General features: G+C 40.1%; 1 protein-coding gene across 2 annotated transcripts in view; it reads right to left on the bottom strand.

Moving 5' to 3' along the window:
- The window catches only part of PACRG (parkin coregulated), a 521,176-nt gene that overhangs the window by 119,216 nt on the left and 374,302 nt on the right, over window positions 1–27,658 (bottom strand). The gene's annotated exons all lie outside the window — the stretch shown is intronic.

Below are 27,658 nucleotides of genomic sequence, written 5' to 3'. Positions count from 1 at the left end.
GTTTCATGAACAGAAGTCCCTTCTCTCATTCTTTCTCAATGCTCTTTTACTCCCACTGTCCATTATCCCCATTTCTCAGAAGAGGGGTTTGCCATTTGAGACTCATGGTCCATCCCTCAGCCATCTGTGCACCAGCCTCTGCCCCCACCGCTCTGCTGTGACTCCTCTCATGGAGGCCACACATTCTCCAAGACGCCGCAGCCTAGAGCCCTTCCTTAGGTGTGGTCTTCATATCCTTCTCTCCCTGTGGCTTCCACAGAGTGTCCACACCCTGGCATGAGAAACTCTCTGCTGCAGGCTTCTCTGACATGGGACTCTCCTGGTTTCCTTCTCCAAGTCCTGGCCTTGTAGGCGACCCCCTGGCTCATCTTCTGCTCCCAGCCCATAAGGTGCCCTTGAACAGAACTCTTCTTAGCTTCCTTTGTTTCTTCACCACAAGATTTAGGTGGGTGATTTCTTCAGCTTCACATTTTCAGTTGTTAGCTTCACAAGGATGCTCCCAAATCTCTCTCTCTTGCTCCCTGCCCTCTGACCATCTGGGTAATGAACTGCTCCTCAGTTATGTGGTATGCTCAGTGGGCCCAGCCATGCGGTGGCCCCTGTGCACAGTTTCCTGCACTTTCCATGGGCCGCCTCAGGTGAGCCCCTTGCTCTCTGTCCCAGCAGTGCAGGTGCCTCCAGGCCTGCTCAATTGACACTGGCCCGGCTCCCCAGGGTAGCTGTCACTCTCTGGCCCCAAGCATGGTAGTGATTATTTCACTCATGTATTTGCAAATATTCAACAGCAATTACTGCCTGTGGCGTCAAGTGGACTCCCGGGCATATCCTCAAACACCCTCCACTTCTCAGTTTCCTCCTCTCTCCAGTCTATCCCGGGCCACCACTGCTGAGAACCTCTTCTCTTCAAAGCCTTGACTCATGTTATTCCTCAGCCTAGACTGTGCTTTGCCCATCTGCCTGGCTTTGGAAGTCTAGGTGAAATGTTTTATGGAAACTTGCCTCATCTCTAAAATCAGGCTCCAATGGCATTTCATTGGCATCTGTCTATGGCCCCTGTACAGCTTATCTCCTGAACTTGACTGCAATCTCCTTAAAGATAGGGATTTGTCCTGAGTTTCTGCTCCTCTTCCTATCTTTCTCTTTTCTTCCTTTCCTTCCTTTGTTCATTCATTCATTTGTTCATTTATGCCTTCCTTCTTTCTTTCTTTCCTTTCTTTTTCTTTCCATTTCCAGTACTTAATAGAGGTTTTACTGGACAGGTGTTCAAGAAACATTTACTAAATGAATAAACAAATTATAATCAAAAGAAAGGGGATCAGGGGCATATGGCCAGGCTGGTGTGCTCCTGTGCAGGTGACAGGTAAACATAGAGAGTCATCTTCTGTTCTCCATTCATGGAGAAAAGTGTCTATTAAGAAATAGGAAAGTTTTACCTCCTATAACTTAGTCTGGATAGTGCACAACTTTTTTTGATGCAACTGTAATTGCAAGAGGATTGGGGAAATGTGTGTGCTTTTCCTGCCCACCCTCTGTGGCCAGTTAAAGTCCACAGTAAATGAAGGAGCTTAGTGTAAGGAGTGAAGATGGTGAGTGCCTGTGTGCAGACAGAGTGAAGAAGCCCCCGCAGGAAGGGGAAAACAAGACAGAGCAACTAACATTTTGTAATCACTCAATTCATCTGCTTTTATTTTGATATTTCTCTGAGTAAGGTTATTTTGACTTAGAAGGCAAAATCCCTAAATCAGGTAAGGACCCAGCAATAACAGAAAAGACTTTTAACCTAGGCTTTGCATAGGAGAACTGAAACATGAAATCAGGAAGGATTCTAGTCTCTGAGATTGGAAATCCAAAATTGAAAAAGCCAATTTATCTTTTCATCCATTCTGACCTGGAAGCAAAATGTTGGCTTATAATTGAAAAGTGCTGAGATCCTTCAATGGAAATGCTGCCTGAGGAAGCAGAGCTATTTCTCCTCTTCTGATGGATGTCACTCAGATCCCAACTGGCTTAGCACTTGGTTATGTTGTGCTCATGGGCTGTATGACACCTGATCTTTCCCATGTTCTGTTGTGTGCCCCAGGAGCTGTATTCACAACTTCTGGGGCTTTCATGCACCCCTTGAGCTTCCAGAGAAATCCACTGAAGTAATGAACCAAAAATAATTGTTAACCATAATTCCTCAGGAATGGTAGCATCAAAAATGGCTGGGTGAGGGTACTCATGAATAACTTTCCATAGCCTTCTTAGGTCTCCCCCCACCAAACCAACTCATATAAATGTGTAATTTAAGTAAGAATGAATGAATGAATGAATGAATGAATGAATGAATTATTAAAGTAAGAATTCTGTGCTTGCTCTGCAAACACAGTTTTAAGAGAATCTCCTTAGCCTCTTTCGATTAGATCACCTCCCCTGAGAGGTTTGGGAGCTGACATTATTACCCTGGCTTTAAAATTAATTCTCCTTCCCCCAAACTCACAGACCAAACCCAAAGGGTAGGTCTCAAAAGGGTATATATAAGGGAAATATTAATCTAGTGCCCCTTCTCCTCAAACAGTCATGAGCAATGAATTTAGAGGAATAGAGTCCTGGGCTAGGATATAGGATGAGAGACTAGGATAATTCACCTAATGAAGATTAAGAAAGGCAGAAAACATCAGCTTTCAATGATACAAGTAGGTGATGTGGCAACATGGAGTCCTGGAAAAAAGCCCGGCAAACGTGGGTTGATGTTATAGCTCTGCTACTAACTAGCTGTACTTTGGACAAATGTTTTCATCTCTCTGAGGTTTCATCTGCCTCCAACTTATGTTTGTTGTGAGGATTAAAAGAGGTGACTGAGGTAAAGGTAGGTGTCCCAAGTGGCAGCAGTGGCATTAGCCACAGTGACTGTCATGGCAATAACATCATGGCAATAATAATATCACTGTCATGATAGTACCCAGCTATCTTCCATCTTGGGTAAGAATTGAATAAGAAACTGACAAACTCTTATGAGAGGTATAAGTTGACTACATGAAATAATTTCCTGATAGTGACAATTGACAAACTTGGAGTCTGAGAGTCTCTGGAATGGTCCCTAAAATAGAACCCTTTCCATGAGGTAGCTGTGGCTTTGATATGGCTTTACAGGAAGGCAATGAGATAGATGGATTGGTATGCAGCAGAATAGTGTCTATGATCCTATGATGAGGCACTGGGAGCTGGGAATTGTACGAGTCAAATTCTCGCTTCTCCATTCCCTGTTCAGACTAGATGGCAACATGCCCTCTAAGCAAGCAGGGAAGGAAATTTCACGTAAGAAATCACATCCAGGTCAACAGCATTATTTGGGAGAAGCACTGTGGATGGCTGTGCATTCCTGAGTCATGCATTCCTTTACAAAGTGTAGTGAAAGAACTACTTGGTTACTTTGGATTTTTTTGCCTTGTCATAAATGTTCAGTTAGCAGCTGCTCAAGGGAACACATGCCATCATTTATGCATTTAAGAATCCTTAACATTGGGAGCCCAGAGTAATGCCTTAAGATCTGGGAGGAACTAGACACCACCACTTACAATTTTAAACTAGGAACTCACGAAGTGCTGGTCAAGTGTGGGTGGGAACTGCTGCTTTGGGAACTTCCAGACACCCACTAAGGTACTTTTCTGCTTTTTAGTGTAGAAAGAGTGACCTTAAAAGCATTTTGTATAAAAAGGGAAGCAGCGACTTGAATCACTATCCCATGTTCTGGAGGTCTGGAGGCAAAAATCATTTGAAATGTGTAGGGAGATAGAAGAGCAAAGTGATGATTCTTACATAAGTTAGGATGCTCCCACCTTATTGTAGGATTCAAAAGCCTAAAGATAGAGTCTAGAGGAGGAAACCTATGTCAGGATGGAGAACAGTCGTGTTGTGGTTCCTAAAAGGGGTTAAGGGATCTTTATAGCCCCAGCACACAGATCTTCTACATTTTTGCCCTGGATGAGATAGGACCATAGTGCAAAATCTTTCTGTCCTGAGAATGACTGTTTCTGGGAATTTCAAATCCTATGTGTTACTTTTGAATTGTTTTTTTTTGGTTATGGAATAGAAACTTAGAAATGTAAAGAAATGTAGAACATAGCTCCACCCAGTATTTTAATTTTTAAGGTAACTATTTTTTTTCCTGATTATACTGTTCATTGTGGAAGAAGTGGGAAACAAAGAGATGAAGAGAAGTCATGTATGTTCTCCCTACCAAGAAACAGCCTTCACTGCCATTAATTGCATTTCTTTCTTAACTTGTGTGCATGTATGTGTACTTGGACCACAAACATTGACACACAATGAAGATTCTATTACATATATTTTATACCTTGATTTTTAACTTAATTTTATATTTTGATAATTTCATGTCCTTAAAATGCTCTCATTCATTTAAATGGCAGCAGTATATTCCATCATAGGAATAAAATATAATTTATTTGACCATCTTTTTTATTTGACCATTTCTATATTGGTTGACATTTAACTTATTTCTATTTCTTCATAATTATTAAAACACATTTAAAATATATAGGTATTTATGTTTCTGCCTGCCTTTAATTATCTCCTTAGGTTTAATCCTTAGTATTAAAATGATTAGGTCATGTTTGTGATTATTTTAAAATCTAATTGGGATACCAATGTGTGTTAAATAATAGGAAGCGTAGGCAAGTCTAGAATGTTCTGGAGATCACATAGTTCTTTAGTGCCCAGAAGCATGCCCTGAACTCAGGTCTCATGACTCTCCAGCAGAGCTCTCTCATCCGGTCCTCAGGATCCAGTAAAAAAGAAGGAAGCAAGAAATTGTGAATATCAATGCATGTTGCATTCTTTTTCTCAGGAAAAAGTCCTGCTGAAGTGTTTACGTATTCTCAGATTGTGTGTGTGTGTGTGTGTGTGTGTGTGCACTAATAAAAATTATTCAATGAGTTGGGTCGAAAAGGCTTTCTCTGGGGCAAATTGCTATTTACCTTGATGCCTAAGCAAAATGTAGTTTCAGGCAATTAAAATAACTGAAGTAGAAAAAAATTCAGTTATCTGTGTTGTATTTTTGGTAACTTCCATTTAGAGAATTGCATGTGAACTTAAGGCTGGCATATTTAGGTTGAGGGAGTAAAACCTTCTGAGTTGACCAAGGAAGGGTAACTGCAAATTTCCAATGCTGGCTGCAAATTTAAGACATTAAAAAGCGATTTGCAAGTTTTAAGTATATACCAAGAAGGCACAAGATCTTGCTCTAAAATAATAACAGTGGCTTTAATAAAATGTGGAAGCTGAGAGCTTCCTGGGATTATAATGAAAGGTATTTCTATGTTTGGAAGACACTTTTGTAATTTGCATATTTATTGGGGCCCTTGCTAAGGAGAAGACCAAGGACAAGCAGGGTCCTAACTTGGCGCAGGGCCATTAACTTTGTATGTCAAGTCCAAGGTCTTCTTATGATTTTGGTATAAAAATAATTCCATGGTAGAGTCTGTGGTGACAAATGCCCCCTCCCACCCACATGGTCTGACAGGGCAGAGCTGGTTCTTTCAAATTCTCAGCATCGGGGTCTTCAGGGCACTGCCACCAATCTGGGCCAACTGAGGTCAACTTTCCACAAGGAGCTGAAAACCCCCAGGCTCACGATATAACAAGGAAGGAAATTTTTTTTCAACCTGTATGTTTCCCTGTCTCCTCTTTTTACCCCTTCATATACTTCCATTGCCTCACCACTGCCTAGTTGTCCCGGCTGACCAGTAGAGACTTAGAAATTGTGAGAAACTGGGGGGAAAGGCTATTTTATTTCTGAATTAGTAGTGAATCCTTTTGCAATTGAGAAGAACTATAATTGTCATGCTGCTATTGATACATCATTGGAAATGGATAAGATTCTCTGTTTTATTTTATTTTGAAGATTTTATTTATTTACTCATGAGAGATACACAGAGAGAAGCAGAGACACAGGCTGGGGGAGAAGCAGGCTCCCCACAGGAAGCCCGATGTGCACTCGATTCCAGGACTCCAGGATCACGACCTGCACGGAAGGCTCAACCACTGAGCCACCTAGGCGTTCCGATCCTGTGATTTAGAGCAGACAGGCTGGGAGAATACCACTTCCAATACAATGCAATAATGGGCAAATGGTATAACTTTTCTGGGCCTCAGTTCCCTCCACTATAAATGAGGAACAGCAATACTTGCCTCATTAGGTGCTGAAGATAAAATGAGATAAAGCAGATAAATTGCTTACTGCATAGCCTAGAATTCAGTAAGACCCTGCCAATGCTATTACTAGCTATCAGCATTCTCCCCTCTTGGGAATTCCTTCTTCCTAGTCAATATCACATGATAGTGTCCATTTCTTCAAAACACTACTTGTCACTGAATGACTCTTAATGCAGCCACCAACATGTTCTGTTTTGCTTTTAAAATTACGGTTGGGCATGAATTTTTTGTCTTTTGAAATATCATGACCAAATTAAATTAGCTATATTACTAATGGTTGACGCAAAAGTCTTATGGTCATGTTTCACAAAAAAGCCAGCCTAACAATTTGGGGAATTTTGCTACAATTACAGGTGAGGTCCTTTCACTTCTGTAGTTCATTTGATAAACTGACATTTAGGAGCTATAAGATAATACGGAGATTTCCAGGGAAGTATATAGGCTACAGATGAAAATGAAAAGGAGAATAAGAGAAAGAACAAAAAGATCTAAATTGTAGAAGGGGTAAGAACTGGGATACCCCTACAGAAGAGCAGAGAAGAGGCTTAGCTCTGGTTTTGAAAGGTGGAAGTGATGCCACTGGGTGGGATGTCTCTGACAGACAGCATAGAGATTGGCCATCCAGTGCAAGTTGGGGATCGAAGGCACATGGCTACATGGAGGACACTATGCCTTTTAAGAGGTATGTTTATGTGATGCAAGACTCTTCTAAGCTATCAGATGCAAGAAGCATAAAGAGAATAAAAGATAGTTAACCTTATGGTGGTGGATTATGTTACAATAGAGTATGGCTTCTCCTTGAAAGGTGTTGTGAGGTTGGTCCAAGTACCACCTAGAGAAGATTCTGGGATGTTACCAAAAATGGAAGATTACCCTCTAGAGGCACTTAGAGAAAACTGCAGGCACTTGACCCTTAACATAAAGACATTTAATGGAGATGTGATGGAACATGTCTCTCATTTACAATGGGGCCATCTGCAGCCACCATCACCTCATCTTCTTGAGGCTGAAGAATGGTGTGCTGTCTTTTCTTCTCTAAACCAGATTCCTGAGTATCCAGTGGGAAGACATGCACTGTAGTAAATTTTATCAGGTTTGCTCAGTGTAATGTATCCTGATCATCACTGTTTTTATTAATTTAAAAAGTACAACCAGAATTAACTTTTCATTCAAATTAGTATGCTTCACATCTTTGGTTTTCCATGATATTTGATCCAAAAGAAGTTCAGCAGAGCATCTAGAAAAAATTAATAACTAATAGCATTAGGCATAAGTAGACTTCCCTTCTGGATTTCAAAAGAAAGTAGAAATAACCATGTGTACCACTGAATATTCCAGTTCTGGCAGCTTTTATTCAAATATTAGCATCCTTTGCAGTTGGCAAAATCAGTCCGTGAACTTTCAGACTGGAAGTTAACTCATATTTTGTGCTAGAATATTATGGTCACAACCTCTAGTACTCTACAAAAGTTAGGAAGAGAAAGCATAATTGTAAATATTTAGCACTTGAAAAAGTCTCATTTGAAAATATTCATGTAGGTGAACAGAGACTATAGTTCACAGAAATAAAAGTGAGAGCTTGAAATGATTCATTTGCTCTTTTGATAAAGGTACTCCTCCCTGGACCTGAGGAAAAGTCAGTCTAAGAGGTAAATATGTAAGGAATTATAGCTGGCCCAAAGGAAAGGCATATTTTCATAAAAAAAAAGAGACTCAAGAGTCTTTTTCGGGTATGCTTTTCATCTGTTGGCTTGTATATTTAAATCAGAATTGGGACACAAGCAGAATCCATTCAGTGCTTTGATAAATGTTTTCTGGACTGCCTATTCTGATTCCTACAGGATATGTTGACATCTGAGATTTGGACCCTGCCTTGCGGTAACATAGAAGAATAAGCCACAGACAGAAAACCCTGAAGGTCAACACTAAAGGCAGGGTACAAAAGACTGCTTAAAATAAAGACAATCAATTGATAAAATTAATGTCACAGAAAAAAAGTACCGTGTTCATGTGGGAACCTGTGAGACGAACACTGGAAAGAATAACTGCCACAATTTTAATGATAATAATATTACTGGTGGTGACAACTAAGTTTTTTGTCTCATTTAATAATTCACAAATCTCCTTTGCACATGCTATCACCGTCAAAAGTGGCTTAAGAGGAGATGGTGGGGTGGTTTTAAAGGAAATGGGACTTCCAAAACCTCGTGGAACTTTAAAAAAATATATTTTATTTATTTGAGAGAGAGAGAGAAAGAGAGAGAGAGAGAGAGAGAGATCATGCGAGAGAGCACACAGAAAAGGGAGAAGCAGACTCTCTGCTGATTCCAGGATCCTGACACTGTGACCTGAGTCGAAGGCAGACACTTAACTGGCTGAGCCACTCAGGTGTCCCCCCAAGCCCTCACCCCCCTGTGGAACTTTAAATCTTTTCAGAGTGTTGGACAGAATCAAGATAGGTAAATTTAGCCATTGATTTTATGACAAACCATATAACTGATAATTTTCGAACAATTGTAGTTTTTCTAACAATTAAAATGGACAGTTTTATTTAAAATTATTTTCAAGTGAATCCTGTCTTAATTTAGCTATGTTTGAAGTTTTAGCATAAATATTATTGACTTGGGAAGATTTATAACTAAAAGGAGATCAACACAGTTATAAAATACTTTTCATTTGTAAAGAAGGTTACATTTTATTATTCATATGTGTTTCCAAACAATGCCCGCATGTTTGGCATCGGGAAACAAACTCAGAAGGGTAACACCGACAGAGCCAAGAGTCCGTGTTTAAGCTGAAACTCTGGTGCTTCTCTGAGTTGATCAAGCAGCTCTGTGATAAATTTATAGGTTTTTCACATCTCATAAACAAACTGTGAGAAGGCTTCATTTGGTATAGGAGATAAAATTTTCTACAAGTATTCATAAAATTTAGTCATAATAATGGCAGAGTAAAGCCGTAGGTTTATTCTGTTGGAAAGGCAGAAGTTTTAATGGATATAACTTTATGCTTCACAAGGTAATTGAAACAACAGCTTTTTTGATCATACAGACTTTTTAGCTCTCCTTCAGCAATAGGGGATTATCAGCTCCAAATAATGTCATTATTTAAGTTGTCACAGTGATCCCTATTCTGCTTATGAGAAGCTACAATTTCAAAGGTCACAAAATACTTTGAGAACTTTATTCAAATGAAAAAGTGTGGAGATTGTAACACAAATACAATAATATATTGATGACTCCTCTTTTTTGGATCTCTTGAAATCCAGTAAAAGACATTATCGTGGACTAGTTTTGCTAAAAAACAGCATATAAGGAAATGAGAATGTTATAGCAGAGATGGAATTTTGTCCAATTTGGTACTCATTCAGACGATACTATATAGTAATAAGTAGACTATGCTTAATTCAAAATGGAATATTTTACAGTGACGTGCTTGGTAAACGTATCCCCTACTAGCACAGATGGTATAAAAATGCTTAGTGATTCTTTTTTCAGACTTCATGTCATGCTGTGGGAAGATATGGCTGAAATAAATACATTTTATTTTGTTTTGTGACATTTTTCCATATGATTTAATTATAGAGAGAAGGGCACACAGAGAGCGTCACTATTAAGTGGGATCCATTATACGCTTAAGAGCAAATTCAAATCTTTTGTTGAGCACATTTTTGGGAAATAAATTGTGCACGCCATGTAAATAATATGACATTTGGTTGCAGTCAATTTAGTTTATGTATTTTGCCCAAAGGAACAGGTGATTCAAAGTTTAATTTGCCCCTTGTCTACTTATTCTTAATAACTTGGCACGGTAAGCAGTTCTTGGTATATCAATATACCAATTAACGAAATAATTCTTTCACTGCTGTTGAAGTAAAGAGTTGATTCTCATCTACATTTTTGTTGTTGTTGTTGTTGTTGTTGTGCAGGGCAAACAGAACAAGCAAGATAGTTACGAAGGAAAGCCAGGCTAGCAGAGTCAGCAGCGCTCTAGCAGATAGAAAGGAAATGAGCATAGACCCGTCGGCGTGTGTTGAATGAGGAACGGCATTGCCCAGAAACACCAGGCCAGCTCACAGGGGCTCCAGCCAACGTGGCCAAGGAATTTGGGTTTCTGTATTACTCATAACAATGCATCTGTCTCATATTAAATTTGCATTTGGAAGAATTAAGGGAGCTCATTGGCAGAACCAGTGAAAACTTCAAATAAGGAAAACTGTATTCTATCTGAGTGATGAAGTTTTTTCAATACATTCGGCATTTAATGAAGCTTGTAAAAAATAGCTGATGTGCTGCTCATGCAATGATGCCTTTTGTTCATGGTGGGCAAGTTGAATTTGGAACTCCCTCCTTGATTCCCCTAGCCTGGAACAACCGTCTCTTCTCTGAGTGCCTGGCACTCTGTCTTACCCCATCACAGCATTTATCATGAGGATGGAAGTTTCTGGTACATTTACCCATTTTTCTCCATGACACAGAGGTCTCCTTGAGGTCAGGGCTGTGTCCTCTTTTTCAGTGTATTTCCTGTATTTGGTACCTCTAGGTAACAATAAATAAGTGGTGGGTGATTAGATGAATGAAGTCACTTTCCATCAATTCCTCCTCATTGAATTTGGCATGAAATCAAATGTCTCGGCTTGGTATTCACTGGATTCCAGTGTGGCCTCTGGCCTATTGTATCCTTACAGTTGTCCCTCACTCTACTCCTCAGTTCCATTCCTTGTCCAAGTTCTTGGCCAATGACACTGTTGACTGTTTTCTGAATAGGTACCACAACCTCTCTGCTTTTGTGCCTTTGCTGTGCTGTTCTTTCTGCCTGGAATGCATTTAATGTTTATCTGAAGAAATTGTAAGCCCTCTTTAGGGCTATTCTTCACCAGACTTTTTCAAGACACCCATTTGGAATTAATCTAGCCATCCCCCTTGCATTTTGTTTGTCACGATGTAGCATTTGTCACACATGTCAGCCCCTGGGGATAGGGACTAGATATTTTTACTTAACTCTTATAGAGCCTAGCATACATACAAGGTACTTAGGAGATGCTTAATACATGCTTTTGGCATCGAACTTCTGTGAACACCACAATAGCAAATTCTTGTCTAGCACATCACAGTTTTCATCCATCTCTCCATCCATCCATCCATCCAACCATCCATCCATTCCCTGAGCTTACATTATCTTGTCATATCACCACAGCACCACAGGGATAAGGTCAACATTTAAGGTCAACTCCATGGGACTTAGAATGGCTTAGTGACTTGTGTGAGGCCACTCAGTTAACATGAATATCTGGATTTAAATCTAGGTTTCTGTCTTTAAGCTAGGTGGCCTGCCAAGATACGCAAGGTTTTAAAGTCAAGTGTGATAGGGGCTTGTAATAAGTGTGATAAGGTCCAAAACCAATATACCAGTGGATGAGAGATGGGGCACATTTGAATACTACAATATTTATTAATCTGACAGTTTTGCAGTCCAGCTCCCAAGACTCTTGCTATAATGAAAGGTTTCGCAAGATCAGAAGGTAGCCTTGCTTGCTTTCCTGGTCACCCATGCAAGGGATAAGCACAATGCCCCATGCTTTCACCCCACAGAGTCATGGAATATGGACTAGATACAGAGGGTAGACCAGAAGTCATGGCAGAAATCTGGGAAAAAATTTCCACTGGGGTAGGATGAGTTCTAGGTCCCCAACTGGGGCCCTAGTTTAGTAGCATAGTGTATGCGCAGGGGCTGGGATGGTTACATGGGCTAAATTAAAGGATTAGGTGATTGAGCAGGAGAGGAAGAGAGGAAGAGAGGCAGAAATGAAACAGAAGCTGAAAAGACTGTGTCATGAATACAAGTGACTCAGATATTTGGAGGAATTTGAGGAGGATTAGGTTTATCGCACGAGAACGAGTGGGAATAGAAACAAACACTATTTTGTTTCATATTGTGACCCAATTTCTACCTCCCAATTACCTTTCCTCAATATGCCCTCCCTCCTTAGATTTTTCAAAATATTTTATGTGTTTTTCTTGTCAAATATTTTTTTAATGTGAAACTTTGTAGAATTTCACAATTGCTCATGAGAAGAGAAAAGCAAGAAATGAAAATCTGAGGGAGTGTCTATGTAAGCAATTTCTACTTCTCTGAGATTCTTCTTTGGTACATGACAACTTAAAAAAATAAATTATATATATATTTACCACTAAATAGTGGCCATCAGTTTAAAATAATAATCCAGGTCTAAAATTCTATTTCCTTTGAAAATCATCTTTGTGATTATTTGCTCCTTTGTATCATACAATAAAAGTTATTATTCACACCAAAAGGAATTTAGGTTGAGGGTCTAACTCTATAAACTCTCCTAACAAGATTTTAATTTTTAATATGTTACTAAAAACTTTTTAAACTACTCACAATTTCTAAATTTATAAAATTCAATTACAAAGGTAGATACAAGAATAAAATCATGTAAAAATATGGACAATAACATGTTTAATACTATTAAAATCCTCAGCATTTAAATATGGCTCAAAATTGGAGTTGATGAAAAAGTAGTTGCTTTGACAAGTAGGTGTGGAAATGGTTGAAGATCCCCATATGGCAGCAGCTAGCCACATTTTAGACTGTGGATACAGAAGTATGCAATTATTTCAAAAGAAGGAGGTCAGGTCCTGATTTCCTTTAGCCCTCCCTGCTGGGGTTACTGATGCCCTCTCCTTGCAGGCAGAACTGTACTTGCTTCTCAGGGAAACATGGTCAGAACAGAATTACATTAGCAGCCTGCGCTGATAAGATCTGAGTTAGTCTTGCTGTGTGGTCTCTAGTGGGTCTGAAGGCCGCCCCAGTTACGCAGCACTATGTAGCCCTTTCTGGTCCTGCTGGGTTGGTGGAGTCTCCTAACTGGCTCTCCGTCTCTATCATTTTGTTGTTACCTCCATTTCACAGCAGGAACAGGAGACCATCATGCCCTGCTTTGCTGGGGCCTGCATCTTTGACTAGCTCTTGGCAGTCGTGGGACTGGGAGTCGTGGTCCTACTATAGTTGTTCTTAGCCTTGGCTGCCTATCACTACCATCTGGGAAGTTTTAAAAATACTCAAGCCCAGGCTGATCCCCAGGCCTGAATCTCTGCAGGACCAGGAAATTAGAGAAAATCGCACAGGCATTTACTCTGGGAAGCTGCACGGTCCAATTCAAAGGATATTCTCTTGTTGGATCAGATAGAACAAGAGAGGAAAAAGTTGGCTGAAAGTAAATGAAAGCTGAAAATACTGTGTCATGAACACATGTGACTCAGATTATTTAGAGGCATTTGAGGGGGATTGAGGTTGTTGTGGAACAAGTGGGAATAGCAATCCGCATCAGGGCTTTTAAAACTTCCCATGTGATTTCAGTGTCCAGCCAAGACTGAGAACAATGGTCCTTCCAGAACCTGACTGAACCTGGAGCCATGTTGATGATTACTGGTTTCCAAGACCACTTGCTGCTTCTCCCTTGCTGTATGTATTCCACTTAGCAGAATGCTCCCCTTTGTAGATCACCACCTGCTCAGACCTTGCTCTCCTGGTTCTCCTGGATGAGACAGGTCCCAGTAGCTGCCTGGTTACTCTCAGCTTTTCCTTCTGTCAGATTCCGTGCTTTGGAGGCTCCAGCAAGCCCCAGATCTGAGGCTGCTCCAAAGATGTTTATTGCCGATGGAGTTATACATCTCTCCTAGTGATGTGCATCTGACCCACTAGATGTGGCAGGTATACATCTACTCTGTTCCACTCAAAAGATCCATATTTACAATTTCATGCAAATCTATTTGAGAAGTCATTACTATTGTGGCTAAACCAAATAATTTTAATAAATGTCCATAATTTGAATCTTTCTCTAAAACCCAAACAAGTAATATCCGGATTTTGAGAGGTCAGTGTGGCTCTTGGTAATTTCTACTGGATGCTGTATAGTACAAGCTCTTAGTCCATGGAGACAGGAAACAAACTTACTCCCAACCTGGGTGTCAAAGGACACACAAAAGAAAAACTCAAAATTCAGAAGATATGGATCTTGACAAACAATCTCTTAGGATTCTAGAGGATGGAAGAGGTCAAGGTCACTATCTGTAAAAATGAAACATGAAAATCTTATTCTTAAAAATGTGTTTTTCCAATGTGTTCATGCAAGTGCATGAAATATATATATATCCACAAAATACAAGTTATAATTTGCTTTCAGTAGCAAAATCCTAGAAATGACTGTAATGTCCAAAAAAAAAAAAAAAAGATTGGTTATATAGATGTGCAGAGCCATGCAAAGGAATCCATTCAGTCTTTGAATAAATGAGTAGGTCTAAATGTCCTGATATGGAATGTTCTGCAAGATACTGCATTAAATAGGAAGAAAAACGAGAAACAAGAAACAGTGCAACTGCTTCCTGAAAATTTGAAAAATGAATACTCTAAATAAGACTTCTATCATGAATAATGCTAATACGGCATGTCCTGGACAATAAAAAATTAACCTTGCTGATGGAAAAGATTCATACTCAAGGATAATGGCAAATAAAATAGGCTCAGTAAAGTAAGAACCAAATCCTGAAAGATCTAAAACTCCAGACTATGAGATTTAAGAAGATGCAAAATGTAACAGGGGCCAAGTACATGTGGTGCTGATGGCATGCCATGGAGCTACCAGGTGCAGTGCCTTATCTAATGGGGCAGGTGTGAGTATGGACTTCCCAGCAGGCAGGCATTCTGGAAGCTCCACTTCCTACTGTGTCCCTGACATGTATGAGCCCTAGGCTTTAGTCAATTCAGCCCTACAGAAGATCCTTGTGAGTAAATAAGAGAGTGTTTAGAATGAATCTAGCAGAATGCCCGAGATACTAAGTGCTGAATATGATAGCTATGGAAGGAAGAAAAAAAAATCTAGGGAGTGTAGTGAGAATTTCTCCAAGAAGAGAGGGTTTTGTTCCCTTAAGCATATTAAAGGGGGAAATTAAGCTGAGTACATATATTCTTCTCAGCAAGTTTCAGGTTCAGTAATTCTGAATTGGGGTTGGAAAATTGGAAAGAAAATTGAGTTGTGGGGGCAAAATAACTGCTTAACTTAATTACTAAAATGCCTCACTTTCCTATCGTGATGTCAATACTGTGCACGCTGCAATTCAAGCTTCTGTAAAACAGCTATTTTGTTAAAATTTAGGACAAAAGGTATGCCATTTATTAATGCATCAATGTATTTTAGTGAGTACAATACATGAAAAGGAAAAAAGTAATTATTCACCTACAGGTTAGACCTCCATTATTTTAAGTCTTGGCGACTTGCAAAGCTCTGCAGGAAAAGTTAATACAAATATATCTGAGTTAACTCTGTGGTAAATTAAATATCCTGGATATTAAATACACTTGACAAGACATCTTGAGGTACAGAAATGATGCAGAATAGGGAACATTATTATTTAGTCTGGTGACAGACTTTGAAGTGGATGGATTTTTGCTACTCACAGATAAATCTTCACTATTGTTTCCTGATTATTAAAATGGCTGTAGAATCTTTATTAAGTTTCTTGGAAGCATTAACTCTGTTAAAATTAAGAAATCTCATCCAACTATGGTGTCTACAAAATACATGGAATGACAATAAATCTACCCTTTGGACTTGACAGAGAACAGATAAATACAGAACGATATCTTTGGTTTGAGTCTCTTAACCCAATAATGGTTCTTAGACATGGAGAAAAAAAATAATAAAAGTAAAAATAATTAATCTATGGAAGTAGGTAAGCAACACTTGGCAGGAGAAAGCCAGGCTGTATGGAAAAAGGACTAGTAAAGAGATAGTAGGGTTGAGTGAGGGTTGTTGATCTTGGGGGAGGAAAGGAGATAAAGTCACAGTAATGGAAACAGAATGAGGATGGGGACCACCAGAAGGCAGCGGAAAGTATGTAATCGTGTCATCAAAACTCTAGGATTTCCAACCCTGGAATTCTAGCAGAATGAGAAAACACTTTGTTGAAGATGTTTCTTTTGGACACTATTATTGAGGTGACCTGAGAGGGTATTAGACACCTTTATTTGTAGAAGCATCTAGAAAGGAAAAGTAACTTAATCAAGGTTATGCATGACTTCATGAGTAAAAAAAAGTAATATAGAGAAAGAATTTAGCAGATTGCTGTTATATTAAATACTTAATATGATGGCTAAGGAAGGAAGAAAGAAAAAGCTACGGAGTACAGAGCCAGGATTAAAATCTGTATCTTGGGACTCAGTTCAGTACTCTTGCTACTAGACATTCAACACTAGTTGTTTGTTTATTTGTTTTTTTAATATATGGTATAAATGCAAGTATAAGTCTGGAAAAACCCTGCCTTTAGAGCACATTGATTTCTTTTGTTTTAGTTAAAAATAACAACAACATTTTAAAACACCAAATGCAAGACAGATGCAATATTTAAATCCCTTTAAATATTATATCATGTGACCCTCCGAATAACCATATGCAGTGCTTAAGGAGCTCAGAGAAGTTACCAAGTTGTCTGAGGTCACATAGCCCACAAGTTGATCATCTATGAGGGGACCAGGTCTCTATTACTTCAAAGTCCATGTTCCTGACATTGAAAGCAGCTTATTTTCAACAGAATGTTCTGCCTCCAAGCAAGTCTACGCAGGAAGGATCTGGATGTAAAGGCAGGCTTATAATAAATATGGCAGCATGATGAATAATCGGATTACTCTGCTGTGGTTACGAAATGGGTTTCCAAAATGACAGAAGGCATGTTTAGTTTGAGAATGGTATTGAAGTTGGATTCCAGTAGCTTTCAGTACCACACACCTGCTCTGGGGTGAAGAGGTATCTGGCACGTCAGAGTTTACAATATTATTTCCTAATTCAAAATTGCATACTTAAGTCATCTTACAATTGTGATGTATTATATAAGCAATGGAATTCAGGGTTATATTTTACCATTATCTCTCCTCATTTAAAAATAATTTAAAACACAAATTAAAAAAGTTGTCATTGCCATAAGTTTAATTCTGAGTAACAACCTGGCTTGCTGTTCCTTTCAAAGATACACATCCTACGGTAATTTATATTCCTGACTTCTCTTTCCCAGGTTTATTGCTCTTGGCTATTTGCATAAAAATGGAATCTTTGATCTTTAAGGGTTCATCAGCTCAAATAGCTCATTCCCCATCCTAAGACACAAGTAATGAGGGGTGAAAGGGGTTTAGTGGTGCACTTCAACCAGGCATGCACAGGCAGGTTACTAAAACCCACCTTTCCCTCCTCCATCTCACACTAGCTGCTTTTACTGTAATTCTGCACTCAAGCCAATCGCAAAATCTTCCCAGCTCGAACATGAATTAAGGTGGCCACTCCCTGCAGGTACAGGTCTTAACACAGTGAGCAGCCTCATTTTACTTGAGGCAGAAAAACACAGGCTATGGGCCACTCTGGGCTCTTGCACCTCCCAGAGGACCTGGGTGAATTTCTCAGACCTTCAGAGCTACAGTTTGCCCCTCCATGAAATGGAGGGTGTTAGAATGACTACCTCACATGGTCATGGTGGGGAGTAAAAGGAATATTATTCATTAGGCTTTGTAGGCGACTCCAAAAATGGTTTACTCCTCATTCCTTTCCCAGAACTATAGGATTCCTGGATCCTAATAGAGATGTCAAAAATAAAGTGCATCCTTTTGTCAATCGTCATTCACTGTCAACCGATCAGTAAATTATACCCCATTTGTTTCTCCTCCAATGAAAAATTTTATAGTTATTCAACAAGAAGCATTGGTTGAATAAAGCACCAAGGGGCCAAAACCATGTAGGACAGAACAGAAGAAATGATGGACTCCTCAAAGCCAGTGCTGATGTTTTAATTTCACTTAAATTAAATTAAACTCCAGTGGCAGAGTAAAGTGAAGAATTAGTTTGTTTCTTTTTTAAATTCTGAGACATGACTATTTATATTCTTAACCTATTGGATAACTCTCCTCATGTCAAAATGGGAATAAACATGAATACCATCAACATTCTTCAGCACATCCATGCACTCCTTCACCTGTCATTTCACAGGGCACTGTGGAAGGCCCTGGGGAGGTGATGTCGAGTCAGGCCACCTTCTCACCCTCTAGGGGCTTGCCTGCTGGTGGTGGAGGGGGACCAACCACTAAACAGTGAAGTGCGAAGGTTGACAGGAGAAGAGAAGCTAGTACAGGTAGAGCAAGTACCCAAATGAGGGAGTGTGCATTCCTACCTCAAATGGTACATTTGGGAAGGCTTTGAGGATGTTCGTGGAGGCTGGGAGAAGGGAAGGACATTCTTGATTGTGAGAGCAGAGTTAGCAAAAGTACAGAGGCATACAACAGCATGGTATAGTTTCTTAGATACCACATGCTACTTGACATGGGGCAGAGATGGAGAACATTATATGCCCAACTAGAAAGTTCGGATTTCATCTTACATGAAGTAGATATAACATAAGAGATGTGTTCTAGAAAGATCAGTCCAGTAATGGTGTGGTATGCAAAGTAATGCTTCCTAATTCCTGGAACCTATGAACATGTTACATTACATGGCAAGAGGAACTTTGTAGGTGTGCTTAAATTAAAGACCTTGAGATGGGAAGATTATCCTGGATAATGTGTGTTCTAATGTAATCAATGTCAGAATGGTCCTTAAAAGAGGAACATTAAAGATGCCAAAGGAGGGCAGCCCCAGTGGCCCAGGGGTTTAGTGCTGCCTTCAGCCTGGGGTGTGATCTTGGGGCCCTGGGATCGAGTCCCACATCAGGTTCTCTGCATGGAGCCTGCTTCTCCCTCTGCCTGTGTCTCTGCCTCTCTCTCTCTCTCTCTCTCTCTCTCTCTCTCTCTGTGTCTGTCATGAATATATAAATAAAATTAAAAAAAAAAGATGCCAAAGGAAGAAAAATTAGAAAGCTGTGATGCTGTTGGCTTTGTAGATGGAGGAAGGGCCTGTGTGCCCAGAAATGGAAGTTGGAGCAGGAAAAGAAGCACTTTTTCCTAGAGCATGCAGAAAGAAACACAGCTTTGCAATAACCTTGGCTTTTGCCCAGTAGACCTGTGTTGGACCGCTGAACTAGAACCACAAGACAATAAGCTGGTGCAGCTTGGGACTACTAACTTTGTCAAGTTGTTAGAGCAGCAATAGAAAATGAGCCTAAATGGTTTGGAGGAGGACTGCAGGGGACAGATTCTCAGTCTGGATCAAGACAGTAGCAATGGAAAAGGAAGAGATTTGCTGGATGCAGGGGGTATTAAAGAGACCGCACAGAGAGGGCTTTGTGACTAGTTGGACTAGAAGTGATGCTTTAGGAAAAGAGAAAGAAAGAGTCTACTATGTCTCCCAGGTTCATCTGTGAACTGGGTCAGTGGAGAAGGCAATGTAGGCGGAAGATGAGAGGTTAGCTTTAAAATCTTTGTGTCTGGAGTACTTTGAGACTTTGGGAGAAGACAGGTAGTTTGACACAGAGGTCTATGGTTTAGGGGGAAATCTGGAACTGAAATTTTGGAGTCATGAACTTATAGGTGATGGTTGAATCCAGAAGAATGGCTGACAACCCTGAGACAGACTGCATGAGCCAGGATCCAAAGACAAAACCACAGCATCCCACAGATGGATGGATGTGAGAGTTTTGTAGAGCATAAGGAGCAACTGCACAGGAGATTCCTGGAAAAGAGCAGCCCATCTCAAGAAGGAGGTCCTAAAAGAAGTGATAACTAATTTCAGTCCTGAAGGACGAACCCGGAGAAAAAAGGGGAGAGGACATTCCAGAGGGAGACGGTCAAATAAGAAAGGTGTAAAGAAATAGCAGAAGACAAGCCACAGAATGGCACAGTGTGTACAAAGAACCACAGCTTGGCTGAGCTAGAAGGTGAAATTAGAGAATGTATCTTGACAATGAGGGGGATTGGAATATAATCTTGGCTTGGACTGGGGATGGGACAGAGGAGAAAATCAGAAAGGATTTTTGAATTGGGCATGGGATTTAGAGTCAGTTGAGTGGATTTATAGTGATATTGAAAATGAATTTTTAAAGTCACAGATCAGAGATATTTTTAATTAACTTCCTAGTTTCTGATGCTTAAAATAGCTGGCAGATAAATTTTCCTATTGTATGGCTCTAATTATGCCACAGTACTCCAGAATTTTCTATAGATTACAAAAAGGTCAATATCTCCTTGAATCTGGGCATCATCTTACAGTCAGCTGATCAGGACCTCTCGTAGTTCTTAAACACAAAAGGGGCGTCTCCATCTTGAGGCCTGGCTCCTTAGCCTGCCATGCTTTTCCTTCCCCATCTTCCTGTATCTGGATTTGACTTGTTCTTCAAAGCACAGTTTGAACACCACCTCCTCCAGAGAGTGTTTCCTGGCTCCTTGAGCTGGAATTGCCCACTGTCTTTATTGGATGCCCCTCTTGTCCTTCTAATGTTTCAGTTTGTTGTACTAGTCATGCCTTTTCATCAACAGCCAAATCTCTCACTTTCTAGCACAGGGCATGAGTCAGGGGCAAAGGAAGCAGAAACGTGTTTGGAAATGGGGATTGGAAAGAGTCTTTGCCAATTTAGACTTTCACTGAAGTTGTTAAAGCAGGGAAGTCACATTAAGAAAACAGGCTCTCCACTACATGATTTGGGAGTTCAATGTAAAATGGAAGGGAGGGGTAAAGCAGAAAGTATTAGTTAATTCAATAATCTCGGTGTGTGAGCTCTGGAGCTGGGATATATCACTTTGCATTATCAGTTTTATATATAATCATATTAGTTTCACGTTAATTTTTTTTAAGTTACCCTGGCTAGGGTAGTAATTACATCTAGTAACTTTCAGGGTTCCAAGGACAGGGAATTTGGGCTTGATTTTTTTGATGGGATGTTTTTTGGCATGTAGCACACAGGTGACCATAGGACGCAGATCGAGTACGTAGGAGACAGGTGGTTATACTGTGGCTGCTAGACAAAACACAGGATGCCCAGTTAATGTTACGTTTCAGATGAATAACAAAAAATGTTTTAGTATAGGTATGTCCTAAATATTGCATGTCATTTATACTAAAAAAAATCATTTGTTATTCATCTGAGATTCAGATTAATTGGACATCCCATATTTTAATTTGCTAAATCTGGCAAGAGAAGCAATATCCAGACCCAGAGTGAAGTGATTTCTCACAAATCAGTGTGGCTTTTTCAATTCCTTTTTTCTCCCTATGGTTTATGATCCTTTAGTCTGCCTCCTCCAAAAGTCCCCCTCACATAGTATTACATGCTACAAATGAGGAAGAGTCCATAACCTTTTAAGATGAACTGTCAGAGTATTTCCCTGAGCTGTCAAAATGGGCTTTCTAATGTTTAACCTAAATATCTAGGTTGCTGACCATTTTTCTCATGTTTCCTGCAGTGGCAATGCAGAACAAATGACGACAGAGTGCCTACAAGAGCATTTTATGATGACACTGGAGGTGCTTATCCTGTTTTCTCTCTGACCTTTCCGTTTGGCCAGCAAGCCCAGGCTCATGCAGCTTCAGCATCTTGGAGCACAGCTTCACCCAGGCTGCCCGGGGATGGCTGTTCAGGGCACCACCCTCCACAGAGCGCTGACCCCATACCAGTTCCGGAACCAGGGCTGAAGAATTGGCTCTGCCCATTTTCCAGGTGTCTTGGGACATCCACAAGGGGAAGAAGAGACGACAAAATGCTCTTCTCTTGGAGTCAACTTAAATGGCCACCTTCCCTTAGAGATGCATCATCAAAGGATGCAAGATCCCTGCAGTTCTTCCACCCAGAGGTTGGGGTCTCTCAGTTTCTGATCATTATTGCTAATCAGTTCTTTCCTTCTTCCTAACTTGGTCCTCCAGAGTCCAAGACTGCAGCTGAAAGATTTCCATTTTGAGGAAGAACTGACTCCACGCATCTCACACTCAACAGCTGGCTATTGTCCCAATTGTACTCAGTTTTCATTTACAAATACCTCCTTGTCTTTCCTCCAACACTAGATCTAATTGGTTTTCTTTCTTCTTTTGTATTTAAAGGTTGATCACTGTTTGAGATGGTAGTTTGCATTTGTCTTTATTGGCTTCCATTCTATTTTGATGAGCCATCCATCCAGTTTGCCTGTATTTTTTTTATTTTATTTATTTATTTATTTATTTATTTATTTATTTATTTATTTATTGTATGCAAGCTGGGGGAGGGGCTGAGGGAGAGGGAGGGAGAGCTTCTCAAGTAGACCCTGCACTAAGCATGAAGCCCTACAGGGGGCTTCATCCCACCACCCTGACATGACCAAGGCCAAAATCAAGAGTCCATTGCTTAACTGACTGACCCGCCCAGGTGTCCTGAGTTTGCCTGTGTCATCTCTGATGCTTCAAACTATTGAGTGACATAGGCTCTTGACTGATGTAAAAAATTTCTCTTTTAGAAACTCCAAGAATTTACATGATTACACTAGAAATAATGATAAAATTAATCATTTCTGTGTTTTAAAATATATTACCTAAAATTGCATGTTGAATACATTGGAAAACAAAATGAGAGTAGTATTTTAATAAAAATACATGTAAAGTATAAATCTCCTAATTTAATTGTTTCCAGCATCAGGTGGGTAGGTGAAAGGAGCACATTGAAAATGCATAGGTGGGAATTCAAGGCTTCTTCTCCCCCCTTTTTTTTCTTCTCCCCTTTTTCTCTGTGGGAGTACCACACAGTTATCAGATCAGAAATGCAAATATCAATACCACCTACGTTAGCCATCAAGAATAAAAATTCCTAACTATACTTTTATGCTTAGGGGATAAGTTTCAATCTGAAGATGAAAAACAAACAGAACAACCTTTCCTCAAGATAGAAAGTTTCTACCCAACACTGAAATACAAACAAAAATTATTCTATATGGAAATTTGTCCACACATATTGCAAATTGTTTCCATTTTCCTTTATTGTCCTCTAATGATCTCATCAAGAGTGCATAATTAGTTCTCTACACTGCAGAATGCTGGCTGTGCCCTGGAGCAGTCAAGCAGTATTCTTCACTAGCCCTTTCCCCCCTGGAGCTTACCACTGTCCCCTGGCTTGCAGGGTAGAAAGAGAGCTGCAGGGTGGCTCTCTGCCTTGACCCAACAGTTCGGTGGGTGGTGGAGGAGGGGGGTCCTAGTCTGCACTAAAATATAAAAGAAAGTTTTTCCACATGCCAGTTAGTTGCCAATGTCAGTTAGTAGTGGCTTTTGATGTCTTCCAACATCGTGGTAAGCTGCTGGGCAGACGAGTTTGGGAGCCAATTTTCCTTGGTCTGCACACAGCCCTTAATATACTCCTATATGGAGTAGAATGTGCACCCACTGGTAAGTCAGGGATTGAAATCCCAAAACCAAACCACGGATCCCATCATATCCACAGCTATGATCAAGGCCCTTCCTAAATTCTAGACTTTATTTTTGTTTGGTGAGAGTGAAATGGAAATAGATACTTTTAAATGTAAGGGAATCTACAGAGGTGTAAACAGGCAAGGGATATATAGCCCCCTTAAAATCCTCCACATTTTGGCTCTAATGAATATACATATTAGAACAAATGATCGTTTGAAGATATACTCCAGCAAAGATGCTATACGTGGTGGGATTTCATGAAGAGTTTGTACTTCTTTCCTTAAATTAAGGCATTGGAAGCACAGAAGCGTTTTCTTCTATAAATAGCCACTTACTGTCACCAAATATTATTTCCTCTTTCTTTCACTAATTAGTTAGAGATGAAATAATAGTTGAACATTTCATAATCTTAAATTCACAATATTTTACTTAATTAAAATAGGTAATTTAGGAAAATAATTGGCAATTGCTAAAGCCTCTAATGCTGATGACAATTGAGCTGGAAGCATTCTTTCCTCACAAATTGGTACTTAAATACAAAGTTCTGCACACAGCTGGAAAGTGCCATCGTAAAGGGCATTTATGTTCAGTAGCTATCATTAAACCAAACAAACTGAAATTAAAGGAAAAAGAAAAACAGCTAATTTTAGAAGAAATATTTGGGCGTAGATTTTAAGGGCTCAAAAGTATAAATGACTGTAAGCATTTATAAGGAAGAATGTTGTTAGATGACATATCTGTAAATTGATTTCACATTTGATTTCATTTCATACTTCATCCTGGAATTGTAGTTTTGAATATTTAAGTTTAGTTAAAAAGTTAAGGCTATATATATATCATATCTTCACCAAAGGGTGAGTTTTTGAGGGGAAATTCAAATTATACTCATGATTTTCAAAGTAAAGTCATTCATGGGATTGAAGTCATGCCCATTGATGCTGATTTAAATAGAGGTGAAAGAATTGTATCTGAAATAAGCAAACCATACTTTTTGCACATTTTCCTATTTAGGACAAATAATAAGATGCCTCTCTGAAATACCATACAGCACAGCACAGATATGTGCTAATTTGCAGGAGCACCAAAGAAAAACACATCCTTTGGAGGGCTTATTTGTTCAGTGGGAGGCTGTCTTTTTCAGGCCTGGAACAAAACCCTGTGGATACGGATCAGAACATACTCAGACATCATTATGTGTGTGTTGGTGGGGACGGAGGGTGGGAGGGCATACCATTCTAAAGTATGGAATTTGCTATCACATTTTCTCCTTGGTAACACATTAAAAAAAAAAAAGATTTAAACAACAGTCTAAAGAGCAAGGAATTAAAAAAAAAACCACGCAGTACAACAAATGATTCATTCTAGTGGAGTACAATGGTGATATTTCAGCACGATCAAATAAATCTTTAAAATAGAGATTCTTTATATTCTTTTGCAAATAAACATCCAAAATATTTATCAAATTGCAGTTATGTTAAAGCAAATTGAGCATTTTTAAGTTTTCATGTCTTTTTTGGAATGCCAAAGTATTTTAAAAATCCAAATATTATTTATTTCAGCTTTCTCATAGAAAGTAAAACAATGTGATACATCCAAGTCTTATATAAGATATTTTACTTTTAAAATCATTATTTTAAGAAAAGATCTGAGACTGGTTTTTAAAATTTCAGGGCAGAAAAAACACCCCAAACCAATACTGATGTAATCCAAATCCAGCAGAAAAACATCCTTGCAAGGTCTTGATTTTCACTAAATTTACAATTTAAAAAATTAACTCATCCAATATTTATGACCTACTGCATGCCATTTGCTGGGCTAGAGAATTTAAAGTGCTATGGAATTTTAAGATAGAGGAGCCCAGATTCCAGCAGTCAGGGAGGTCACTACTAAGCAGATGGAATGATAATATATTGTTATATAAAGTGTTGGATAAAATCATGATCAAAGTGCTAAAAGGCACACAGAGGGAGCAAAAATTCTACTAGTTTCTTGCTTGCTGGGGTGAGAGAAGGGTGATGTGAGCGTGGGATACTCCTTGAAGAGGGTGATACTGAGCTGACCTTGAAGTATGCCTGCTGGGGTCCAGGGGAGAGGACATTCTTGGCAGAGAAGGAAAAGGAGATGGAAGCAAGAGAGCAAAGGGCACAGAGGGGCAACAGATTGGCAAGAAGGATGGCAGGCGGACAGTGATGCGCACCAACTGTCCTACCAAAGATTGGCCACAGTGCTAACTCGGACTCTGGTCTAGCTCTGACTCAGCTCCTGAGGCATGTCCTCAGGCATGGCTGAGGTTGATTTATTTAATCTTCCCAACAATCAACCCTATGAGGTAGTTAATATTCCTGCTGCCATTGTATAGGTGGTAAACCAAGGCATGGAGAGGTTGAGTAACATGTCCCATGTTGCAAAAAGGTGGTGGGCCTGCAGTGCCTACCAGACAGCGGGCTGGTCTGGAATCCTGAATGGTTTGAAAGACATTGTCAGCGTGTGGGTTCAAGGCCCAGGGTGGGCGAGGGAGGTGAAGGCCCGTAGCAAGAAATCCAGTAAGAAAACCTCTGAGATAGGCAGGTAACAGTGAGGGATGGAACTAAGGCATAACTCCAAAAGAGACTCAGGGGAAATGAAAAATTTCACAACTTAAAATTTTGTGATCAGCAGAGAGTGGGGAGTCCCAGGGAGGGTGGAATCTGATGTCCCTGTGTCTTCTAGAGAAATGGAAAAGAGGCAGAGTTTTCTGGTTATTGTAGGGCCCCGGTGGGAACACAGGAGAGGAAGCATGTTGGAACAGGTGCCAGCAGGAGGCCTCGAGGTGTGGAATCTTCTAGAACTCCAGGGTTTGGTGGATGTGAATGCCCAGGGGCAGCAGGAGGGAGGAGGAGCAAGAGTGGACAGGAGGAGAACCAGGCAGCTGGACTTCCCACAGAGGGAGGAAACCAGCCTCGGTGGAGGATGCAGCAAGCAAGTTAGAAGATGCTGAAGAGTCAGGAAAGAAAGAACCAGGAGTCTGGGAGCAAGCAGGCAATGGGCTGCATTCTGAGAGAAGTTTTAGGAAAATGTTCAGTTCAAGGTGGAATGAAAAGCAATAGCAAGTGAATATAGTGGTTTCCTAAGAAGACTGTTTTCAAGAAGTTGAGCAGGGAAGGAAGCAGGGAAGGCTTTGTGGCTTTTCGCAGGTCAGAGTTTTGGAATGGACACCTGCAGGAGTGTAGGGGTCAAGGAGCCAGGAATGCTGCAAGGAGAGAGCAGGTGGGAAGCTCCAGGGCAGAACCGTCTCCTTGAAGTGGTGGAGGTGATGCCTCTGAGGCTGGAGGAGGTGGGGAGGTGGGCAGAGGAAGGAGATGGCAGGGCTCAGGGGGTCTGAAGGCTCAGAGGCAGAGTTTGGGATTGGGAAGGATGCCAAGTGGGCGGCGAGGCTGGAAATCATTCCTTCAGAGCAAATCCAATCAGTGGTTACATAGTTTCCTCCAGCAGAGCTTGGCAGTTTTCAATATGACATCAGGGACATTTTTTCCTGCCATAGATTTTCCACAAAACACTCATTCACTTCTACAGGAATACTGTGCGTAATACTGATCAGTTGTATAGCAGCCAGTTACAGTTTGATGCCGAATTTGTTACCTTTCTATTGGTGGTTCTGGAATCTCTAATTACAATTGTGTAGTAGACAGACCAAATCAATGAGAGTATAAAATATTTCCAGTGTTAGCAGGTGCCTGGCAATCTTTGTGCTCTACGGCCTTTAATGCTCCATCTCAAACACAAATAATATGCCAAGCTAAAACCAGATAGAAAAGAATTAGAGGGAAGATGGCTACTTTGCAAAGTGAAGCTTGTATCCCTGGAATTCATTTCTCGTATTCTGAATGTCATACTGGATTTAAATGTTGGGTATGCTGCCATTTGAACCTTCAGAGGAATGTGTGGGTTTTGAGGTGCTATTGCCCTATTCTTCCAGAAAGTGGTGTGCTCTAAAAAGAAAGATGGTGAGCTTATATACAACTTTAGTGATGAAATATTTTCTATGTGAGATGCTGACAAGCCTGTGATGGCCTGATTTAGTTTACACACATTTTTACTGTGGTCAGGATAATG

The sequence above is a fragment of the Vulpes lagopus genome, chromosome 2 (genome assembly GCF_018345385.1).
Source record: "Vulpes lagopus strain Blue_001 chromosome 2, ASM1834538v1, whole genome shotgun sequence".
Classification (NCBI taxonomy): Eukaryota; Metazoa; Chordata; class Mammalia; order Carnivora; family Canidae; genus Vulpes; species Vulpes lagopus.
Note: the sequence above shows the minus strand (reverse complement) of the source record. Positions and strands in the feature narration are given on the sequence as shown.